The sequence below is a fragment of the Chelonoidis abingdonii genome, chromosome 9 (assembly GCF_003597395.2).
Source record: "Chelonoidis abingdonii isolate Lonesome George chromosome 9, CheloAbing_2.0, whole genome shotgun sequence".
NCBI lineage: Eukaryota > Metazoa > Chordata > Testudines > Testudinidae > Chelonoidis > Chelonoidis abingdonii.
Window position 1 is genome coordinate 42,656,618 of NC_133777.1, and position 19,292 is coordinate 42,675,909.

At 43.5% G+C, this 19,292-nt stretch overlaps 1 protein-coding gene across 6 annotated transcripts in view; it reads left to right on the top strand.

The window, feature by feature from the left end:
* The window catches only part of CSNK1G1 (casein kinase 1 gamma 1), a 299,618-nt gene that overhangs the window by 76,743 nt on the left and 203,583 nt on the right, over window positions 1–19,292 (top strand). The gene's annotated exons all lie outside the window — the stretch shown is intronic.

Sequence of the window (19,292 nt, forward strand, 5' to 3'; positions counted from 1 at the left end):
GTTCATGTCTCTCTCATATTTGAGGTAGGCAGGTGAAGCGTTAGGGGGTCTTTTGCCCAAGGACCCCTACTGGAAAGTTGGGTACCAACCAGGATTTGAACCCCGGTCTCTCGTATCAAAGGGCGGTCTCCCGTATCAAAGGGCGGCGCTCTTAACCACGACGCTATCCAGTCGCTATATATATAATATGAAAGGAAATAAAGTCAAAATTGTTTAAAAACTGTTCTTTATTATTTGCTGCAGAATGCATTGAGAGAAATTAGAAGGTAGACTGGGGGATGGAGGGGGAGTAGGTTAGGGAAGGACAAGTCCAGAAACCAAATCAAAAGTTCTCATATGCCAGTTTTCTGGTGCTTGGACGATCCTCGGGTTGAGTGTGTGGGTCCCCATAGCCTCCTCCCTCATGTTCTTTGGCATCTGGGTGAGGAGGCTATGGAACTTGGCAAGGAGGGAGTTTGATTATACAGGGGCTGCAGCGGAAGTCTGTGGTCTTGCTGCCTTTCCTGCATTAGATCCACTGTGCAGCAGAGCATGTCAGTTTGCTTCCCCATGAGCTTGACCATAGAGTCCTGCCTGCTCTCATTGCGCACCTCCCTCCTCTCTTCATGTTCCTATAATGCTTTATGGAACTCTGCAGTTGTTTGCCTCCATGCATTCAGCAGGGCCCTATCAGTGCGGGAGGACTGCATGAGCTCGGCAAACATGTCCTCCTGAGTTCGTTTTTTCTGCCTTCTAATCTGGACCAGCCTCTGGGGCGGAGTAGATAGGGGCTGAGTTGAAACATTTGCACCCACGGGAGTAGAAAAAGGGAAGATAATAAATATTTTAAAAAATACATTGCAGAGAACAAAGTGGGCACTTTGGTATGAGTAAGCCATCACACATGGCTGGGCAACAGAATTCATCTTGCAGGCAACCGCTAGGGGCACACGGAGTTCTGCTGCTTCTACATTCATTTCAATGCTTTCAAACTGCTGGGCCCCCTTTCCCACAGCAAGCAATGCCTGGTGGGTTTGCCATATAAAAGGAGAGCTTGCAGGCTCTCTGGGATGATCACTGCACAAAGCGCCCTCCCCCGCACTGCATGACTCCGATCAGGCTCTTACTCACCAGAAGTACCTTCTCCAGGGTCATGGAACAGCCTCCCCTCACTCCCAAGGTGGGCTCCTATTAGATCCAGTGTTAAGATTAGTTCCTGGCACGGGGGGGGATTCCCCACTTGCTGCCTGTGCACTGTCCTCTTCCTCCTCTTCCTCCTCGCTTCATGCAACTCCCCCCTTGCAGGTGTCCATGGACAGTGGTGGAGTAGTGGTGGCATCACACCCTCCCCCATAATTGCATGGAGCACACGGTAAAAGCGGAATGTATGGAGCTGTGACCCAGAGTGCCCGTTTGCCTCCCTGGCTTTTTGGTACGCTTGCCTGAGCAACTTGAATTTTGTACAACACTGCTCTGTATCCCTGGAGTAGCTTCTTTCCATCATGGCCCTGGAGACTTATCGTAGGTAGTTGCGTTCCTTTTTTTGGAACGTAGTTCTGCCATAACAGACTCATCTCCCTAGCACGCGATGGGATCCAGTACCTCCCGTTTGGACCATGCTGGGGCTCGTCTGTGAATCTGGGACTGCCTGATCTCCTGTGATGGTGGACTCTGCATGGTCACCTGGGATGATGGACTGTGCTAATGGTCACCTGTGCTCAGAGGTGAAAGTAAGCCAGTGCGGTACGGTCTGGCATACCGGCAAGAGCGAGTCTGCCGTGCTGGATCACATCGACTTCCGTGGCGGGGATTGAAAGGGCTCTGGGCTGTGGCTGAGATTGAAAGGGCTCAGAGCTCCGGGCTGCTGCGGGCAGCCCAGAGCTCTTTGAATCCCGGTCACAGCTCTGGCGACCGGGCTGGGGCCAGGATTTAAAGGGCTCCAGGCTTTCCTCAGTGGCAGGAGCTCTGGGCCCTTTAAATCCCTGCCCCAGCCCTGCAAAGCTCGAGGTTCCCCCTGGTAGCCCGAGCCCTTTAATTTGCCCCTGGGAGGCTCCAGGGGGCTCCCAACCACTTCTGCAATTAGGAGCTCCTTGTTGACTTAAAGGCTCTGGGTCTCCTAGCCACAGCTGGTTCCCCAGGGCCTTTCAATCTTGAGAGGCCCCACCTCTTCCGGATGAGGCCACGCCCCCCTCAGGACTCCGGCAGTACTGGTAAGTCCTGTAAATTACATTCACCCCTGCCTGTGCTGCTGGTGACCAAACAGGAAGTGAAATTCAAAAGTTCCCAGGGCTTTTCCTTGCCACCTGGCTAGTGCATTGGAGTTGAGTGTGTTGACCAGAGCGGTAACAAGGGAGCATCCTGTGATAGCTCCCAGAGGCCAGTAATGTTGAATTGCGTCCACAATACCTTTAACCTGGGATTGTGATCTCCGATTTAAGCGCTACTTCACTTACCAAGGTGGAGTACAGAAATCGAATTAAAGAGCCCTTTAAATTGGGGAAAAAAACATTTGGTCATGTGGATGGAATCTTTTTTTTTTTTTTTTAAATAACTCAGCTAAATCTGAAATAACATGCTAATGTAGACCAGGCCTTAGACTATTTCTTCTTTTTAAAGACAAATATCAAGGGAGAGCATGATTTCTGCTCTGTTCATAATGACGACAAAAGGAGGAAGAAGTCTAGCATCTAAATTTAAGAAATAGTCTATAAGAAAGTTATACAAATTATTTAAAGAACCTCATTCTAACGTAACTGGACTGTTTGCTGGTAAGGGTTCATTGGCAGAACAGTTCTGCCTAAATTCTGCCCTGAGCCTTTTCCACACTGCATTATAGTGTGAACACCATTGCCCAGGTATCACATCAGCAATCTTCTTTAGCATATGCACAATGTGCTTCAAGTGGCACGTGACCAGGATTCATCACTGAATTTGATCTGCTGCTTGAATCATTAGCTTCCCTGGGCTGGGTACTGATGGGGAGTGCAGTGTGAACTCTGATCCATTCCACATCAGCAATGTAAATCAGCATAACGTTTATAGCAATTCACTTAACAAAATTAAAAACTAAAGAAAATTAACTGAACTAATATTGAAAAGAATGTCTCCTACTAACACATTCTCAGTAATTTGGTGAATTATAACCAAAAGGCTTTAAGAATGATAGGATGGGATTTTAGGAGATGAGATTTCTTTACCATTGAATAATTGACTCAGACATCAAGGCTAAAAGAGATCATCTTGGTCAACTAGTGCACATCACAAGCCACAGAACCTCACCTATCCACTCCTGTAATAGATCCATAACTTCTGGCTGAGTTACTGAAGTCCTCAAATCATGATTTAAACACTTCAGGCTACAAAGATGCCACAACTTATTCTAGTTCAAACCAGCAAGTGACCCATGCCCCATGTTGCAGAGAAGCAAAAAAACCAAGCAAACCCGGAGTGTCTGCCAATCTGACCTGGGGGAAGATTCCTTCCCAACCCTAAATATGGCAGTCAAAGTCTGAGTATGTCACTGAAACCCACTAACAAGAGAACTTTGAAAAGAATTCACTGTAATTACTCGGAGCCCTCCCCATCTAGTGTCCAAATCTCTGGCTGTTGGAGATATTTTCTGCTAGCAGTCACAGATGGGCCACGTGCTATTGTATGCAGTCTCAGCATACCACCCCCTTCATAAATTTATCAAGCTCAGTCTTTAAATCAATTAGGATTTTGACTTCCCCACTGCTCTTCCTGGGAGGCTGCTACAAAACCTAACTTATCTGATGGTTAGAAACCTTCATCTAATTTCAATCCTAAACTTGTTGGCAAGTTTATATCCATCTTCTCTTGTGCCAACGTTGGCCCTTAATTTAAACAACTCTCTCCCGCACTAGTATTTATCCCTCTGATGTATGTATAGAGAGCAATCATTTCTCCCCACAACTTTCCTTTGGTTAGGCTAAACAAGCCAAGCTCCTTAAGTCTCCTTTTATAAGGCAGGTTCTCCATTCCTCTGATCGTCCTAGTAGCCCTTCTCTGTACCAATTCCAGTTTTATTTAAATCTTAAACATGGCAGGCTAGAATTGCACCCACTATTCCAGATAGGGTCTCACTAGTGCCTTGTATAACAGTAACTACACTTTCCTATATCTACTAGAAATACCGCACAAGATGAATCCTATGATTGTATTAGTCTTTTTCGTGACTGTCATCCTGTGATCAACCTATATACCCAGGTCTTTCTCATTTGTTGCTTCCAGCTGATCTCTCTCCAGCTTGTAGCAAAAACTCTCTTGTTAGTCCCTAAGTGCATGGCTTTGCACTGTTAAGTTTCATCCCATTTCTATTTCTTCAGTTTTCAAGGTCATCCAGATCCTTTTGTGTGATATTCTGGTTCTCCTCTGTATTGGCCATACCTCCCAACCACTTTGTGCCATCTGAAAACTTTATTAGCACACTCCCACTTTTTGCACCAAGGCCATTATTGAAAATATTAAATAAGATTGGTCCCAAGGCTGATGACTGAGGAACTCCACTAGGGACCTGACAGCTCACCTGTCAGTATGACTGTTATAGTCTCCCCTATAACCAGTTTAGCTTTCAGTTCTTATATTAATCTCCATCGTCTCCAATTTTATTAATAATTTCCCATGTGGAACTGTATCAAATGCTTTACTGAAATGCAGGTAGATTAGTTCTTCTGCATTTCCTTTGACTAAAAAATTAGTTGTTTTCTCAAAGAAGGATCACGTTCATCTGGCATGATCTATCTTTCGTAAAACCATATTGTATTTTATACCAATTAACGGTTACCTTTAATTATTCTCTCTTTCAGACTTTGTTCTAAGACCATGCATACAATTGAGGTCAAACTAACGAGCTGTAGCTTCTTGGGTCACTTTTTTCTTGGTTAAAAATAAGTACTGTATTAGCAATTCTCCAGTCACAGAATATGACTCCCGAGTTTACGTATTCATTAAAAAATCCTTGCTTTTGGGCTTACAATTTCATGTCCTAGTTTCTTTAATATTCTTGGATGGAAATTATCAAGGCCCCCTGATTTGGTCCCATTAAGCTGTTTGAGTTTGACTGACTTCCAGCTCTGGGTAATTGGTACTTCCAAATCCTCATTTCCCTTAGCCACCCTGCTAACTCTCTCCAATTTTCTTAATATCCTTATTAAAAAACTGAGGCAAAATATTTGTTTAGGTATTGGGCCATACCTAGATTATCTTTAATCTCCACCCATCCTCAGTGCTTAGCGGTCCCACTTCTTTTTTCTTTTTCTTTTTATTTATACAGCTAAAGAACCTTTTAGTCTTGGCTTTATTTTCTTGTGCTAGATCCACCTCTGGCTTTTGGCAGTTCACACTTTCTCCCTCCACTTTCTGACCTCTAAGAGCCAGCTTTCATTGCTGATCCCTCCCATCTTCCATTTCTGTTAGGCTTTCTGCTTTTTCTTAAAAACCTGTCTGAGATACTTCTTCGTCCAGTTTGGTCTGCAAACCTGCCCTATGATCTTTCCCCTTCACCCCGCCCTTTTCACAGTGTAACATTTCAACCTGCTAATAGCAGCAGTCAGAGCTGCTGCTACCTGAGTCTAGATGGAGAGCCAGGAGAGTTGAAATTTACTCAATGAAACCTTTCTCCCCACCTGTTCACTCCCCAGCTAGCTTGTTCTGCTGGTGAAACCAGGGAAGTTGAAGGAAATAAAACTCAGGGAAAAAATTGTATTTGCCCTATATGGTTTGTTGCTAGACTGAGAACAGAATTCCAACACTGCAGTGACTGATCTAGTAAAGTTCTTTTAATGCATCTTTGAAAGTAGCAGGAATGGAAATGAAATAGTCCAAACCAGTCCTTTTGGCTATACCAGTGGTTCTCAAACTTTTTTTTTTTTGTGGACCACTTGAAAGTTGCTGAGGGTCTCAGCAGACCACTTAATGATCTTTCCAAATGTTGTTTGTACCGTTAGCTAACAGTTGTAAAGTGCTTTGGATAAAAATACCTTTAATTAATTTCTTTGTTCTACAGATAAAAGCGCACAACTCATATTTTAATATTAGTAGTCATATCTTTCTGCTGCTATGGATGTGTCCTCTCTCCCCAGCCACGACAGCCCCTGAGTTGGGGCTTGGAAGGAGGGGGGGGTCTCTCCCTCTCTCCTCTGTTGCGGCAGCCACAGAGCTGAGTCTGGGAAGGAGGGCCATCTCTCCCCAGCAGGCGCAGCTCTGGAGCTGCAGAAAGTCGCCTCTTTCTCTGACAGCCATAGCCCTGCACATCCAAAATTCCCTCCAGCCCCTGTTCTCACTCCACTGTCCCCTCTTGCTTACCCTCTATTCCCACCAACGCCACCACCTCACCTTACATATGCATCTTCTCCAGGGTCCAGGCACCTACTTAGTGGAGCAGCGCAGGCGTGGCTCCACAAATTAGGTGGGTGGCCCTTCATTTTCTTGTGTGCAGCCCAGGCACGCACCTTAGAGGGAACTATCCATGGACCACCTGAATGGAGCTTGCAGGTCACTGGTGGTCCACGTACTACAGTTTGAGAACCTCTGGGCTGAACTATATATCCCAGGATGCATTGTCTCCTCATCCAAAAAGGAGATCATGGTGCATCATGGGAGATTTCATTTGAGTACCTCATGTTCCATTTTTCCCCCATCCCCACCCCTCCATGAGGCATTGTGGTAGCATTTCCAAATAAAAATATTTCAGTTTTTGCCAAAAACTATTTTGGCTCTTGTTGGGTGTTCTATTTTTGCCTCCCTCCCCCCCACCAAAAAAAATTCTCTGGAGAATTGGGGAATGGTGATTTCAACCAGCTCTGTTTTTGACACTGCTGAGAGGAGTGTCTTGGAAGGGATTGCTAGACAAAGTGTAGCAGCTTAGATGAAGTTGGATGTAAAAATCTGGATTTTTTGTCTGTAAATGATTCTGCACCTCCATTACCCCAGGCTGACCACACTGGTATTCACTATTATAATTGCTTGGCTTCTGTCTTGACTTGTCATACCCATTAAGAGTTGGAAGACTCCATTAGCTTCCTTTTTAGTTCTTCTTTCTAACATTCCTCACATATGTGTAGGCATTATCTGGAAGACATAGAGAAAACAGAGGAGGAAGCCCAGAATCCAGGAGCAACAGCTCTAGTGCAGTTTTCTGGTGCTTTTGCTGATCACTCTGAGATGTGTGTGTCAAATTTCAAGGTGACTGTACTTCTGTTCCCTCTCTGATCCACTAAAGGCATCCACTTAAGGCTTCCGGCTCCCAACTGACACCTCTCTTGGGCTGAGATTTGCATCTGACTCCTCCCTGCCTGGGTATTTTAAGGCCGTACAGCTCCTTGCCTTATACTGTGATATCTCCAGCAAATCAAGTGCCTAAAAAGCCAGAGTCTGTGCTTTGCTGTCTCTCCAAGGGATATAAGCAGTGAATTGCTCACAGTAAAATTATCACACAGCTCTTTCAAACAAGCACATTTATTCACAAGGTAAAAGCATTACAGAAAAAGCATTAAAACAATAAAAGAACCTGCACACGTGCTGAAAAGCTTACTGGAGGTCACCCCCAATTCCAACCTAGGGTTCTGGTAGGTTTTAGTCCTTCAAAACCCACAACTGGGTTTTCCTTATTGCTGCAAGATTTGGAGGGCGTGCACCATTTCCAAGGATTTTTATGCAGTAATGAATTTTGTCTGGGAACCACTCCAAGACCAAAAGCCCATAAAAAGTTCATGTTTAGAAAATTCCTGTCATTTCCTTTTCACTTAGACATCTTTGGAGAATATTGAGACAAGGTAGATGCTTGTGCTGACCTAAAGCAATGCACTCATCTCTTTTTTTTTCTAAATGCTTGAGATGCTATGAAGTGTAGGGAGTCTCCTGTTTATAGATCCATACTTCATCTTGAAGTTTCCTACTGAAATATCAGGATATTCAGAAGAATTCATGAGTTGGTCAGACCATTTTGGCTAGTTCAGTCACAACCTTATTCTCTGACCATTAACATTTTGGCTCCGGGCTCTGGGTTTCTGATTACATGTGTGTTATATCTATGAATGTGGTCACTGGGACCTCCTTTCTAAATCTGACATGGAGGAGGGAGTCTCTGGTTAAAGTGATGGTGCCAGAAGTTTCAGACTAATCAGATGCTCATAACTTTCCTTTTAAAAAGGAGTCAAGCTTTCGGGGAAGTTTTGGATCAAGATCTTTAGGGCTTTCAGGTTAAGAACGCCTTTCCAGGACAAGGTAAGTTTTCATCAGTTCCTTCTGGCATTGCTCGGGTCTTCACAGATACCCCCCCAAGTCTTGGTACAAGATGAGATTCTGGAGATTCCACAAAGTAGCAGGCTGAAACTGACTGAGTCCATCAGATGGTCTAGCGAGTTTTTAAATGCTCGGGGAGCAAACCTCTTCCCTGGGCAGGAAGAGTGGAGAGAGTAGATAATTATTTCACTTTCTTCAGTGGATCACAGAGGACTGCTGGATATCCTCTGTTCTTCTCAGGACAGTTATCTTTCAGGTTCCCACAGATTTCACCCCAAAAATTGAGAAGCAGTGGACAGTATTTACTGGACATCAAGCTGTCTTGGAAGTGTCAGTGCAGGTGTGCATTGCAAGGGTTTACTCTATGTTGTTTATCATGCTGTAGATGCATGTCTGTCACTACAGCAGTAAATCTTTGCTGACTGTACAGAGTACCTAGTACTGCTTGGTTGCCTTTCATACTTATTGTCTAGTCCAGGATAGGTGTGGCAGCAGAGTCTGACATTGCCGTTAGGATGGAGGTGCTGTCATTTGTGACGGGAATGGTTTTAGTTTTTCAGAGTCCTGTATTTTTGGGAATAATATATTGGGTATTGGAGGTGTTAGTTTCATTGTTAGCTGGGCTTTAAGAGCTTTATCTTTAACCTATGTCCCTTTATTAGATGATTGTTTCCATGTTGTGATTGGGTTTTGCCTGAAAGTTTCTCACGCTGTTGCTGAAGTGAAGAATGTTACCTGAATGTTACCTGATTGTGTTTAGTGAATTGCACTGAGTCATGATAAAAGTCAAGCATCCTCTAGATGCTGACTTGCTTAAACTTGAGTAATTTTTTCACTAGTTACCTTTGAGTGGGTGGTGAGTGAAAAAAGAAAAGAAGGAAAATCATTTCTAAAGGATTTGTAGCATGGCAAGAAATAAAACAAAAACCCTAGTGTTCTGACTATTGGTTGTATCTCCATGTGACTGCTCTCACTACAATCTAGTCTTTTCCCTTCCCTGTCCCATTCCTCCTTTTAAAATTGAACAGTGCTTTTCTTTGCAACTAGCCCGAGGAATCATCAAGATTTACAATAAGGGTGAGATAATAAGTTTTCCAGAAAGTGACATGACAATGGAATTGTTGTAACTGAAATACAAATTTTGTGATCCAGTTAACTGCCCATCTGTTCAATTATATTGTACTGGCTTTCGTAAGGGGTGTATCATTGATTTAACACAACAGTTTTACTCGCAAGCTTGAAGTATTTCCTCATTTGAGCTTCATAGGTGCTACCCAACTACTGGGAAAGGAGACTTCTGTTAGAGGAATGATCTCATTTGAATCCTTGTAATCTTTCCCTTGAACTAGCGGCAGTGTAGCCTATATCAAATCATTAGTCTCTTCTGACACAAGTGCTCTAACCTGGAATCACCCCACTCTTCCTGAAGCTAAGATGTCATAAATACATTTCAATTGTATTGTATTATTACAGCCAGCAAAGTTTTATATTCTAAGATGCAGTCTTTTGGCAGCAACTAGCCAAATACTTTTATTACTAAATACATCTACTTTTGGACATATTGAGTAGGTATCTTCAGGTAACACGGCTGAGAATGCTTCATAGAATGAGGTTGGGATTGATAAATGGCTATTTTTGTCAACAATCAATTTCTCTGAATTGTGGTGTTCTCTCAGATCTGTCATCTTTCTTCAAGCCTTCTAAATCATGTTAATCCATCTTGATGTCTTCCCCATCATTCTAATCGTGGCTCCCCTGTGTCAATCACATCGTATTCAAACTTATTGTCCTCTCCTTGAGGTTCTTTCCTATTTAACTCCTTTGTACCTGACCAAGTTTCCTCACCATTTTTGCTCCACCACCCATGCCAGCCTTTGCCATGCAATTTGTCCACTTCTCCTGCAAATGTTTATCTTCCCCGCTACCCTTCACACACAGCTGCTTTCTCCAATTTGTCCAAAAAATCACTATCCTTTCTTCAGATCCCTTGTTAAGATCCACCTATGTTGCGTGCAGTAAACTGGCAACTGATAATAGGTAGGTTGAGGGACAGTGGAGACTTTCTGATATTAATTTGATGTCTCCATGTCCAGGTCTACAAACAAACGAGCCTATGTAACCATGTATTGTCAGTCATCCTCGTCGTCCTCTTCCAACTCTCCATTCCATAACTATAGCTTTACAGTAGTTTCTTAAATTGGATTTTAAACTCTTTTTTAGGGTAGGGACCATGCCATCTTATGTATTACACAGTACCTAGCTCAGTCCTGATTTGGGCACTAATTCAGTACAAATAATGTTTTTGAGAATCTTTAGAGTGTTACATTTTAAGATCAGAATGTATCAGAGCTGCTCTATTACATATTAGTCCAGATGCTTTCTTTCAAGCTGACAGATGGAGATAAACTTTAAATTGTTCTATCTTGTATATAACCAGAGATTGCTCACCATTCTCAGTGATTTCTCTAACAAGTGAAACCTTTACTATGAGTGTTATTTAAGTGAGGCACCTACTGTTGCCTGTACATTTTTTTCCCCCTAGATTAAAATCTTAACCCACCAGCTATCAGGGAATAGATCCTCTCCTGTGTATGACTGAGGGACTTTGCAGAATTCTGCCACTGATCATGATCTTAGCCTTTGAGGCACCAGTGTGCCTCCTGAAAAATAGTCATTAAAAATAGCAGACATCTTATCCAAGGATGGAAAGGTATGTAATGCTGAATAGATTGGAGGAATATGTGTGGTTCTGGGACATTTCAGGCTGAGACACCTTTCAGGTGCCACAGGGAAAGAGTCCTGAAGAAAGATTCATGGAGCTTCTCAGCAATTGACACAGCAATACCCAAGAAATTGAACACCTGTTTAATGGTGGAATGCTTTCCTTTCCTTTGTTCTTTTCAAGAAGTGAGCAACAAAATCTGAAGATCCTATATTGTATTTACTGTACTAATCAAAGTCAGACCACAGCCAAGTAGTGATAATTCAGAGGGTCCCTCTTCTTGGGGGTGGGATGGGAGGGGACAGGATGATGTACGTATTGAAAGTCAAACTCTTCCCAAACAGCAAGAGATGAGTCCATACAGTCCTTGTTCTGGTCAGGTTTTTATATTAGAATAAAATGCTCAAGTTAGGATCTTGTGCAGTTCTCAGAGTTGGAGGCTGCAACACAAACTAAGGTTTTCATGCCAAAGGCAACTTCAGCTTTCATAAGGAAGATTAACTCCATTATCTGATCTCAATTTAGGCAATATAATTTGTGCACTGATGCCATATTCCTGAAATTATTTACAGGGGTTGAGAACATCATCTGAGCTTTCCAATTTCTGTCCACACTTTGTGTTTCTGGGAGCCTGGTTTAATCACTCAAGATGTACTCAAATTCTATGAAAAAAGAACAGGAGTACTTGTGGCACCTTAGAGACTAACAAATTTATTTCAGCATGAGCTTTCGTGAGCTACAGCTCACTTCTTCGGATGCATAGAATGGAACACACAGACAGGAGGTATTTATATCATGCAGAGAAACATGAAAAAGGTGGAAGTATGCATACAAACTCAGGAAGAGTCTATCGCAATTGGAGATGAGCTCTCGGCAGGATGTGAAAAAACTTTTGAAAGGTGATATTTAGATGACTCATAGAGGTTGAAGGAAACTTAAAATAGGAATAAGTTCAATAAGTTAAATGGTGGGTCATTAGTTTTGTGAATTGAGCAGCTATTCAGCCACTCTTCTAGAATGATATAGTGAGATGTTGACATAATCATTCTATTTTCAGAAAGCCTTTGTGAGATTATTTAGCAGTGTTTTATTAATTAAGATCATTTTCAGTTAAACTTTGCTTTCATAGTTCTAAAACGACCTCTTCCGTGGTAACAATTATAGGATATTAGAAATTCTTTAATGGAACCTGAGATGACTGAATTGACAATTTTTCTGTGAGCATAGGAAATTTATTTTTGTACCCTGCTCGGAAATTACTAGTATTTTTCAAAGATGTGTGCAGCAGTGAACGCTGTCGTAGTAGAAAAGCGTGCGATTCTTACACTCTACCAGCCAAATCACTTCTCTTCTTGCTGCCTCTGAGTTCGTATAGTGGTTCTCCTGCCTAGTCAGAATTGAAAGGGATTTGCTATTAGTCCAGTAGGCATGCTAACTAAGCAGTGTGATATGCATGCCTTGTCATCCACTGATGGCACTCTTCCATCTTCTGCACCTACTAGGAGGCGAGCTTGGGAGAGTGGCAGTGTTATGATTTACACTATAAAGACTCATGCACAAGCTGTCGTTGTCTCTGTAGTTATAGACACTACAGATGACGGAAGGGTTGTTCTGTGCCATGTTAAATCCACCCCTCAAGAGTAATACGCTAGATGTAGATAATAGAATTCTTTCTGTGACCTACTGCGTCACAGTGCGGATTAGATCAGAGCCTAACTGTGTCTCACAGGGTGAAGTGAAACTTTTTCAGAGACCTGATGCTTTAGCGGTTGACAAAAATTTTAGGTGTAGACCAGGCTTAGGAAGTGGTGGTGGGCTGTATTTGGGGGTGGAGGTGTAATTTGCGTCATTCTCGTATCCTTATAGTTTACAAGTTATCTAGGGCAGGGCTTCGTCAACTGGTAGTTGTGACCACCTCAGGGGTCATATTCAAACCTGGACTGAAGGGACCTCGATGCTCATCAAGGTCCAGTCCCCGCCCTCCATAGGCAGACCAAATTTATGTCTTAGACTTTATAGACATTATCTCTACCCTTAATATCTACCAGAATGAGATTCCACAACCTCCCTGCAATTTATTCCAGTTGTTAACACCTGACATGTTAGGAATCCTTTCTAAGTCCAATTCTAAATCTACTCCCTTTCTGCAGTTTATAGCCCATGCTTCTATAGTCTATCAATTAGAGGCTAAGGTGACAAGTTTCTCAACTCCTCCTGATGATACCCTTTTAGATACCTGAAAACTGCTATCATGTCCCCTCTGTCTTCTCTTTTCCAAACTAAACAAACCCAATTCTTTCAGACTTCCTTCATAGGTCATGTTCTCAAGCCCTTTAATCATTCTTGTTGCTCTTCTCTGGACCCTCTCGCGAGGTTATTATGTGGGGGAGTTCCAACCCACAATTTGAGAACCCTTGCTTTAAAATATTAATTCTTTTTAACTTAGAAAACCTCTGACTGCCCCATGCACAACCCTTAGTTTGAGGTGCTGGAATTCCTACAAGACTGCTGTCCCTGGATCTTACTCAGTGGCTTCATCTTTCACATTAGCTTTTGTTAATAGAGTAGGTGTCTGATTTTATTTGTGAAACACTTTACCACTTCCTCTGGCTGCTAGAAGTAAAACTTGTCTTTTTCCTCTCCTTCTCCTACACTGGGGTGGCCAATCTGTGGCTCCGTAGCCACACGCGACTCTTCAAGGAGCCGCATGTTATCTTGCGTATAGGCACAAACTCCAGGGCTGGAGCTACAGGTGCCAACTTTCCAGTGTGCTGGGGGATGCTCACTGCCCAACCCCTGGCTCTGCCACAGTCCCTGCCCCCGCTCCCCCCCTTCCCACCCCCTCCCCTAAGCCTGCCATGCCCTCGTTCTTCTGCCTTCCTGTCCCACAGAGCCTCCTGCGCGTCATGAAACAGCTGATCAGTAGGTGCAGAGAGGAAGGGGGAGGTGCTGATGGGTGGGGCTGCCAGTGGGCAGGAGACACTGGGAGCTGGTGAGGGGCTGCTGACGTATGACTGTGGCTCTTTGGCAATGTACATTGGTAAATTCTGACTCCTTCTCAGGCTCAGGTTAGCCACCCCTGTCCCACACCCTCCCCTAGTTCCCCAAAATGCCTTCAAGAGCATCCTCATTTCTTCTCATCTGTGCCACCATTAATATTCTCCTGGCTGCTGTTGTCAATGGGGGTCCTCAGATTCTATTTTCCCAGCCTTTACTTTTGGAGTCTTTCTTACGTAATAATAGGTTCAGTATGTGCCTCTGCTCAAATTGTTCCCCATTCAGCAGAGGAGGCACTGTAGTGGTTTGTGGTCTGCATACTTGGGAAGTCAGCAGTACAGCTGGTCACATCTGGAAGGTGTGTTCCTCCACCATAAGATGTAGAAAACTTACGTCCAAAAAAATTACATCTTAGTTTTCTGCAGAAACTGATGACTTAGATCGAGGAAAAAAACCTTAGCTAGGAAAAGCATTTCACTTGCCAGTGCTGAGCTGATGAGTAGGTTTTTACTCCACCATAATCTTGCAACTAGTGGGAGTAGTGTGACTTTAATAATTCAATAAAGTACTTGCAGCATTTGGCTTAATGACAGGTGATAAAGTGCACACAGCCATCTCGCATACTTTTTTTTGAGAGCAGTGGGTTTAAACAGATTCCAAAGGCAGAAACTTCCTTTTGAACGAATTAATCAAAACATATGTAGTGCTGAGAAAACTTGTTCATAATTTGCTGTTTGATACGCTTGGGCATCCAGTGGGTTGCATACACAGAGGGCACGTTATTTAGGTAGATCAGAAATGATTAAATGGCAGAAATCCAAAACATGTTCTAAAATGTTTTTGCTGTTTCAATCCATTTTTTTGTTAGAGCCATTTAGGGTCATACTAAAAATGGTGTGAAACTCTCAAGACAGTGGCAGAAAAGTCTGCAGTTTCTACAAACCTATTCCTCTTCTATAAGGAAGCAAACAATCTACTTTTTCTGTGCCTTAAAGATAGCAAAGTCATGCCTCCCACAGGACCATACATTGCTTTGTAAAGTCTGGCTATCTCCTCTCAGAACACAGCATTTCTCACTGAAGGAATTTGTATTTGATTAAAGAGATGCCTGCAACCAGGATGATTGACCTGCATCCACCACAAATGACAAGCCGAGAGCAGGGCCAGAAACCCGTTTCTTTCAGGAATTTAAGCAACTCTTGCCGGTAGTCATCATGGATGTATATATTTGATGGCAGTCAGGCCCACCACCTATGACTGACATCTGCCCCCATGAATAAGAATAGAGAAAAACTGGGACCTCTCTGACACTCATCACCACCCATACTGAATACTGAATGTTTTAGTCCGTACAACAGAAATCATCAAACTACTTTGCAGTATCTAATCTTTCTTATGAAGCAAGCTAGGCAAGAATCTTGCTAGTCTCAGGGCTTCTGTCAGTATCCTGAATCCTTCAGTCAGGCTTCAGAGAGGGATCATGGTATAAAGACAACACTTGTTGCTCTGATGGATGATCATCTTCTGTCCATAAGAAAAGTTTCTGTACTGTACTTTCCTATTGAACCTTTCTGTGGCACTTGATCACCAAATATTCTTCCTAAGTTACTGGAATAAACTGAAATGGCTCGGGTCCTTCCTTTCAGACTACCCAGAATAACATAATGGGTGGCAACTCCAAAGCCCTCAACTTGATCTTCTCCCTTATTATAAACATGTTTGTCAAGCCTTTGCAGGGTTGGTTAGACAGCACAAGTGCAAGTGCCAGTGTGCTTCTGATTCCCAGTTCTGAATCTCCTTTATGAAAATCAATAACACTATGTCCCAAATTTCTCAATGCCTACCTGGATGAGAGCGGACAGTCTGAGCAGCCTCTGGCCACTCCTGGCTCACTAAGGGAGCCATTTTAGATTTTGGTGAGGGGGTGCAACTTTAACTTGAAAACTCTAAGGTTTTTTACAGATGAAAATTTAGAAATTAGCTGACAGGAGCACTGTATCTATTTCCTATCTCTCTCACACACGGGCACACACACACACAACCAACACAATCTGTCTGCCCTCTCCAGCCGCTGCCCAGGCTTCCTCTAAACTCCACTGGCAGTTGGCAGGTCAAGTGAGTGGGAGATATCATCACAGTAACCCCTGAATAAGGTATCTTGGATGGCAGCCCAGCCTGCCCACCCCTAAGGCCAGCCATGCTTACAAATGCCTATCAGAACATATGGTGTACCTCATCCAGTGAACTAAATGCTCCAATAGCAACTATGTGGGTGAAACCAGACAGTCACTATGCCATTTTCACACAGGAAAATAAGACAAAAACACCATATCACAAAGCAGTCAGTCCATATCTGACCTGTATCTTCATCCTCACAGGAAACCTGCACAACACTTTCAAAAGATGAGCCTGGGAATTTAGATTTGTAACTCACACCAACTGCTTCAGCTGCTTTCCCTTTGCAGGGGTGTTAATGAGCCACTTCACCTTAAATGGTCACTTGAAATTGTGTTAACTACTTTGCTAAACAATCTGCTCCACTTTGTATTTAGCCATGATACTGTTTCCCACATGTAAGAAGAGCTCTGTGTAGCTTGAAAGCTTGTCTTTCTCACTAACAGAAGTTGATCCAATAAAAGATGATGGATACCTCACCTACCTTGTCTCTAAGGCTATGGCTACACTGGCGCTTTACAGCGCTGCAACTTTCTCGCTCAGGGGTGTGAAAAAACACCCCCCCAAGTGCAGCAAGTTACAGTGCTGTAAAGCGCCAGTGTAAACAGTGCCCCAGTGCTGGGAGCGTGGCTCCCAGCACTGTAGACTAATCCCTTCATGGAGATGGAGTACCTGCAGCGCTGGGAGAGCTCTTTCCCAGTGCTGACACCGCGACCACACTTGCACTTCAAAGCGCTGCCGTGGGAGCACTCCCGCGGCAACACTTTGAAGTTTTGCGTGTAACCACGGCCTAAGAAAAACACTGACTTTTTCTGCGGAAAGAAATTTGTATCCCAAGATTTCCAGACACTCCCAGTTTAAAGACTGAGCTTAAACGGTGAACATTTCTGCGTGCAAAAGTCCTGTCTTGTTATACCTTCAGTACCTATCTTGATGTAGTAGTGTCCTGCTTTTCTTTCCAGAAGAATCTTGCTAACCTGCACGTTGCTAATGCCTCAAGTCTCTCCTGTTCTTCTTTGACTAGTGTCCCTATGGGTGCTCCGTTGTAGGTGTATCCATGTCCCTGCACCTCTTATCGGTCTGAGGCACAGCGACGTGGATACACCTACAGTGGAGCACCCATAGGGGGACACACCTTGAACCACAGTTACTTACAAGGTAAGTAACCTCTTCTTCAGTCTCCTGAGGACTAAAATGCTTTAGCCTTAGTTAAAGCCATTGGGATCAATACAGGGTAGTTGGGTCAAATTTAATCATAGAAACATAGGGCTGGAAGGGACCTTGAAGTCAAGTCCAGGCCCTTGTGGTGTGGTAGGACCAAGTAAGCCTAGACCATCCCCAAACATCCAAGGTGTTTCTCCAACTTGTTTTTAAATGCTTCTGATGATGGGGACTCCACAACCTCCCTTGGAAGCCTATTCCAGAGCTTAACTACCCTTAGAGTTAGAAAGTTTTTCCCAATATTTAACCTAAATAGCCCTTGCTGCAGATTAAGCCCATTACTTCTCATCCTGTCTCAGCCCTCAACATATTGGAAGACTGTTATCAGGTCCTGCATAGTCGTCTTTTCTCAAGATTAAACATGACTGGTTTTTTCAACCTTTCCTCATAGGTCAGGTTTTCTGAACCTTTTATCATTTTTTGTTGCTCTCCTCTGTACTCTTCCATTTTGCTTACATCCTTCCTAAATTGTGGTGCACAGTCCCCCAACTGGGGTCTGATGCAGAGCAGAGTGGGATCAATTGCCTCCTGTCTTGCATACACTATTGTTATACTATGTCATACTGTTTGTTTATTTAATGACCTGTGATATACATGAGATCAAACTGTGGGGCAGGACCCCATTTTAATGGGGTCGCCAGAGCTGGTGTTAGACTTGCTGGGGCCCAGGCCAAAAGCCCAAGTCCCACCGCCCAGCATTGAAGTCTGAAGGCTTCAACCCTGGGCAGCGGGGCTCAAGTTACAGGCCCCCTGCCTGGGGCTAAAGCCCTTGGGCTTTGGCTTTGGTCCCCCCACCCACCTGGGGTGGTGGAGCTCAAACTATGGCTTTGGCCCTCCGCCCAGGGAGACAGGGCTTGGGCAGGCTCAGGCTTTGGTTCCCCCTCCTGGGGTCATATAGTAATTTTTGTTGTCAGAAGGGGTTGCAGTGCAGTGAAACTTGAGAACTGCTGGACTAGATGATCTAATGATCCTCTTTGGCCTTAAACTCTAAAAGTATGTGAACTTATGCATAAAAATGGGTCTCAGCCCACATGGTAGCAAAAATGTAAAAGTGCTGTCCTGCAGACTGACTAATTTTTTTCAGAATAACTAATCTTTTAAGGTTGTTGACATTGGAAATAGTAATTACTTATTGTTGTATTGTATACCTACTATTATCATAAAATATCAGGGTTGGAAGGGACCTCAGAAGGTCATCTAGTCCAACCCCCTGCTCAAGGCAGGACCCCTCCCCAGACAGATTTTTGTCTCAGATCCCTAAATGGCCCCCTCAAGGATTGAGCTCACAACTCTCGGTTTAGCAGGCCAATGCTCAAACTACTGATCTATCCCTCCCCCCTCCACTACCCTCCTCTTAAATCTCCAATGATGGAGATTCCACAACCTTCCTAGGTAGTTTCTTCCAGTGCTTAACCACCCTGACAGTTGAGAAGTTTTCCTAATGTCCAAACTAAACCTCCTTCACTGCAAATTAAGCCCATTGCTGCTTGTCCTATCCTCAGCAGTTGAGAATAATGTTTCTCCCTCCTCCTTGTAACGGCCTTTTATGTGCTTGAAAACTGTTATGTGCCCTCCCCCCCAGTCTTCCCTTCTCCAGCCTAAACAAACCAATTTTTTTCAATCTTCCCTCATAGGTCATGTTTTCTAGACCTTTAATCATTTTTGTTGCTCTTCTCTGTTCTTTCTCCAATTTGTCCACATCTTTCCTGAAATGTGGCATCCAGAACTGGACATACTATTCCAATTGAGGCCTAATCAGCACTAAGTAGAGCAGAAGAATTACTTCTCATGTCTTGTTTACGATACTCCAGCTAATACATCCCAGAATGATGTGGGTTTTTTTTTTTTTGTTTGTTTTTTTTTTTTGAGCAACAGTGTTACACTGACTAATATTTAGCTTGTGGTCCACTATGGCTCCCAGATCCCTTTCCCAGTA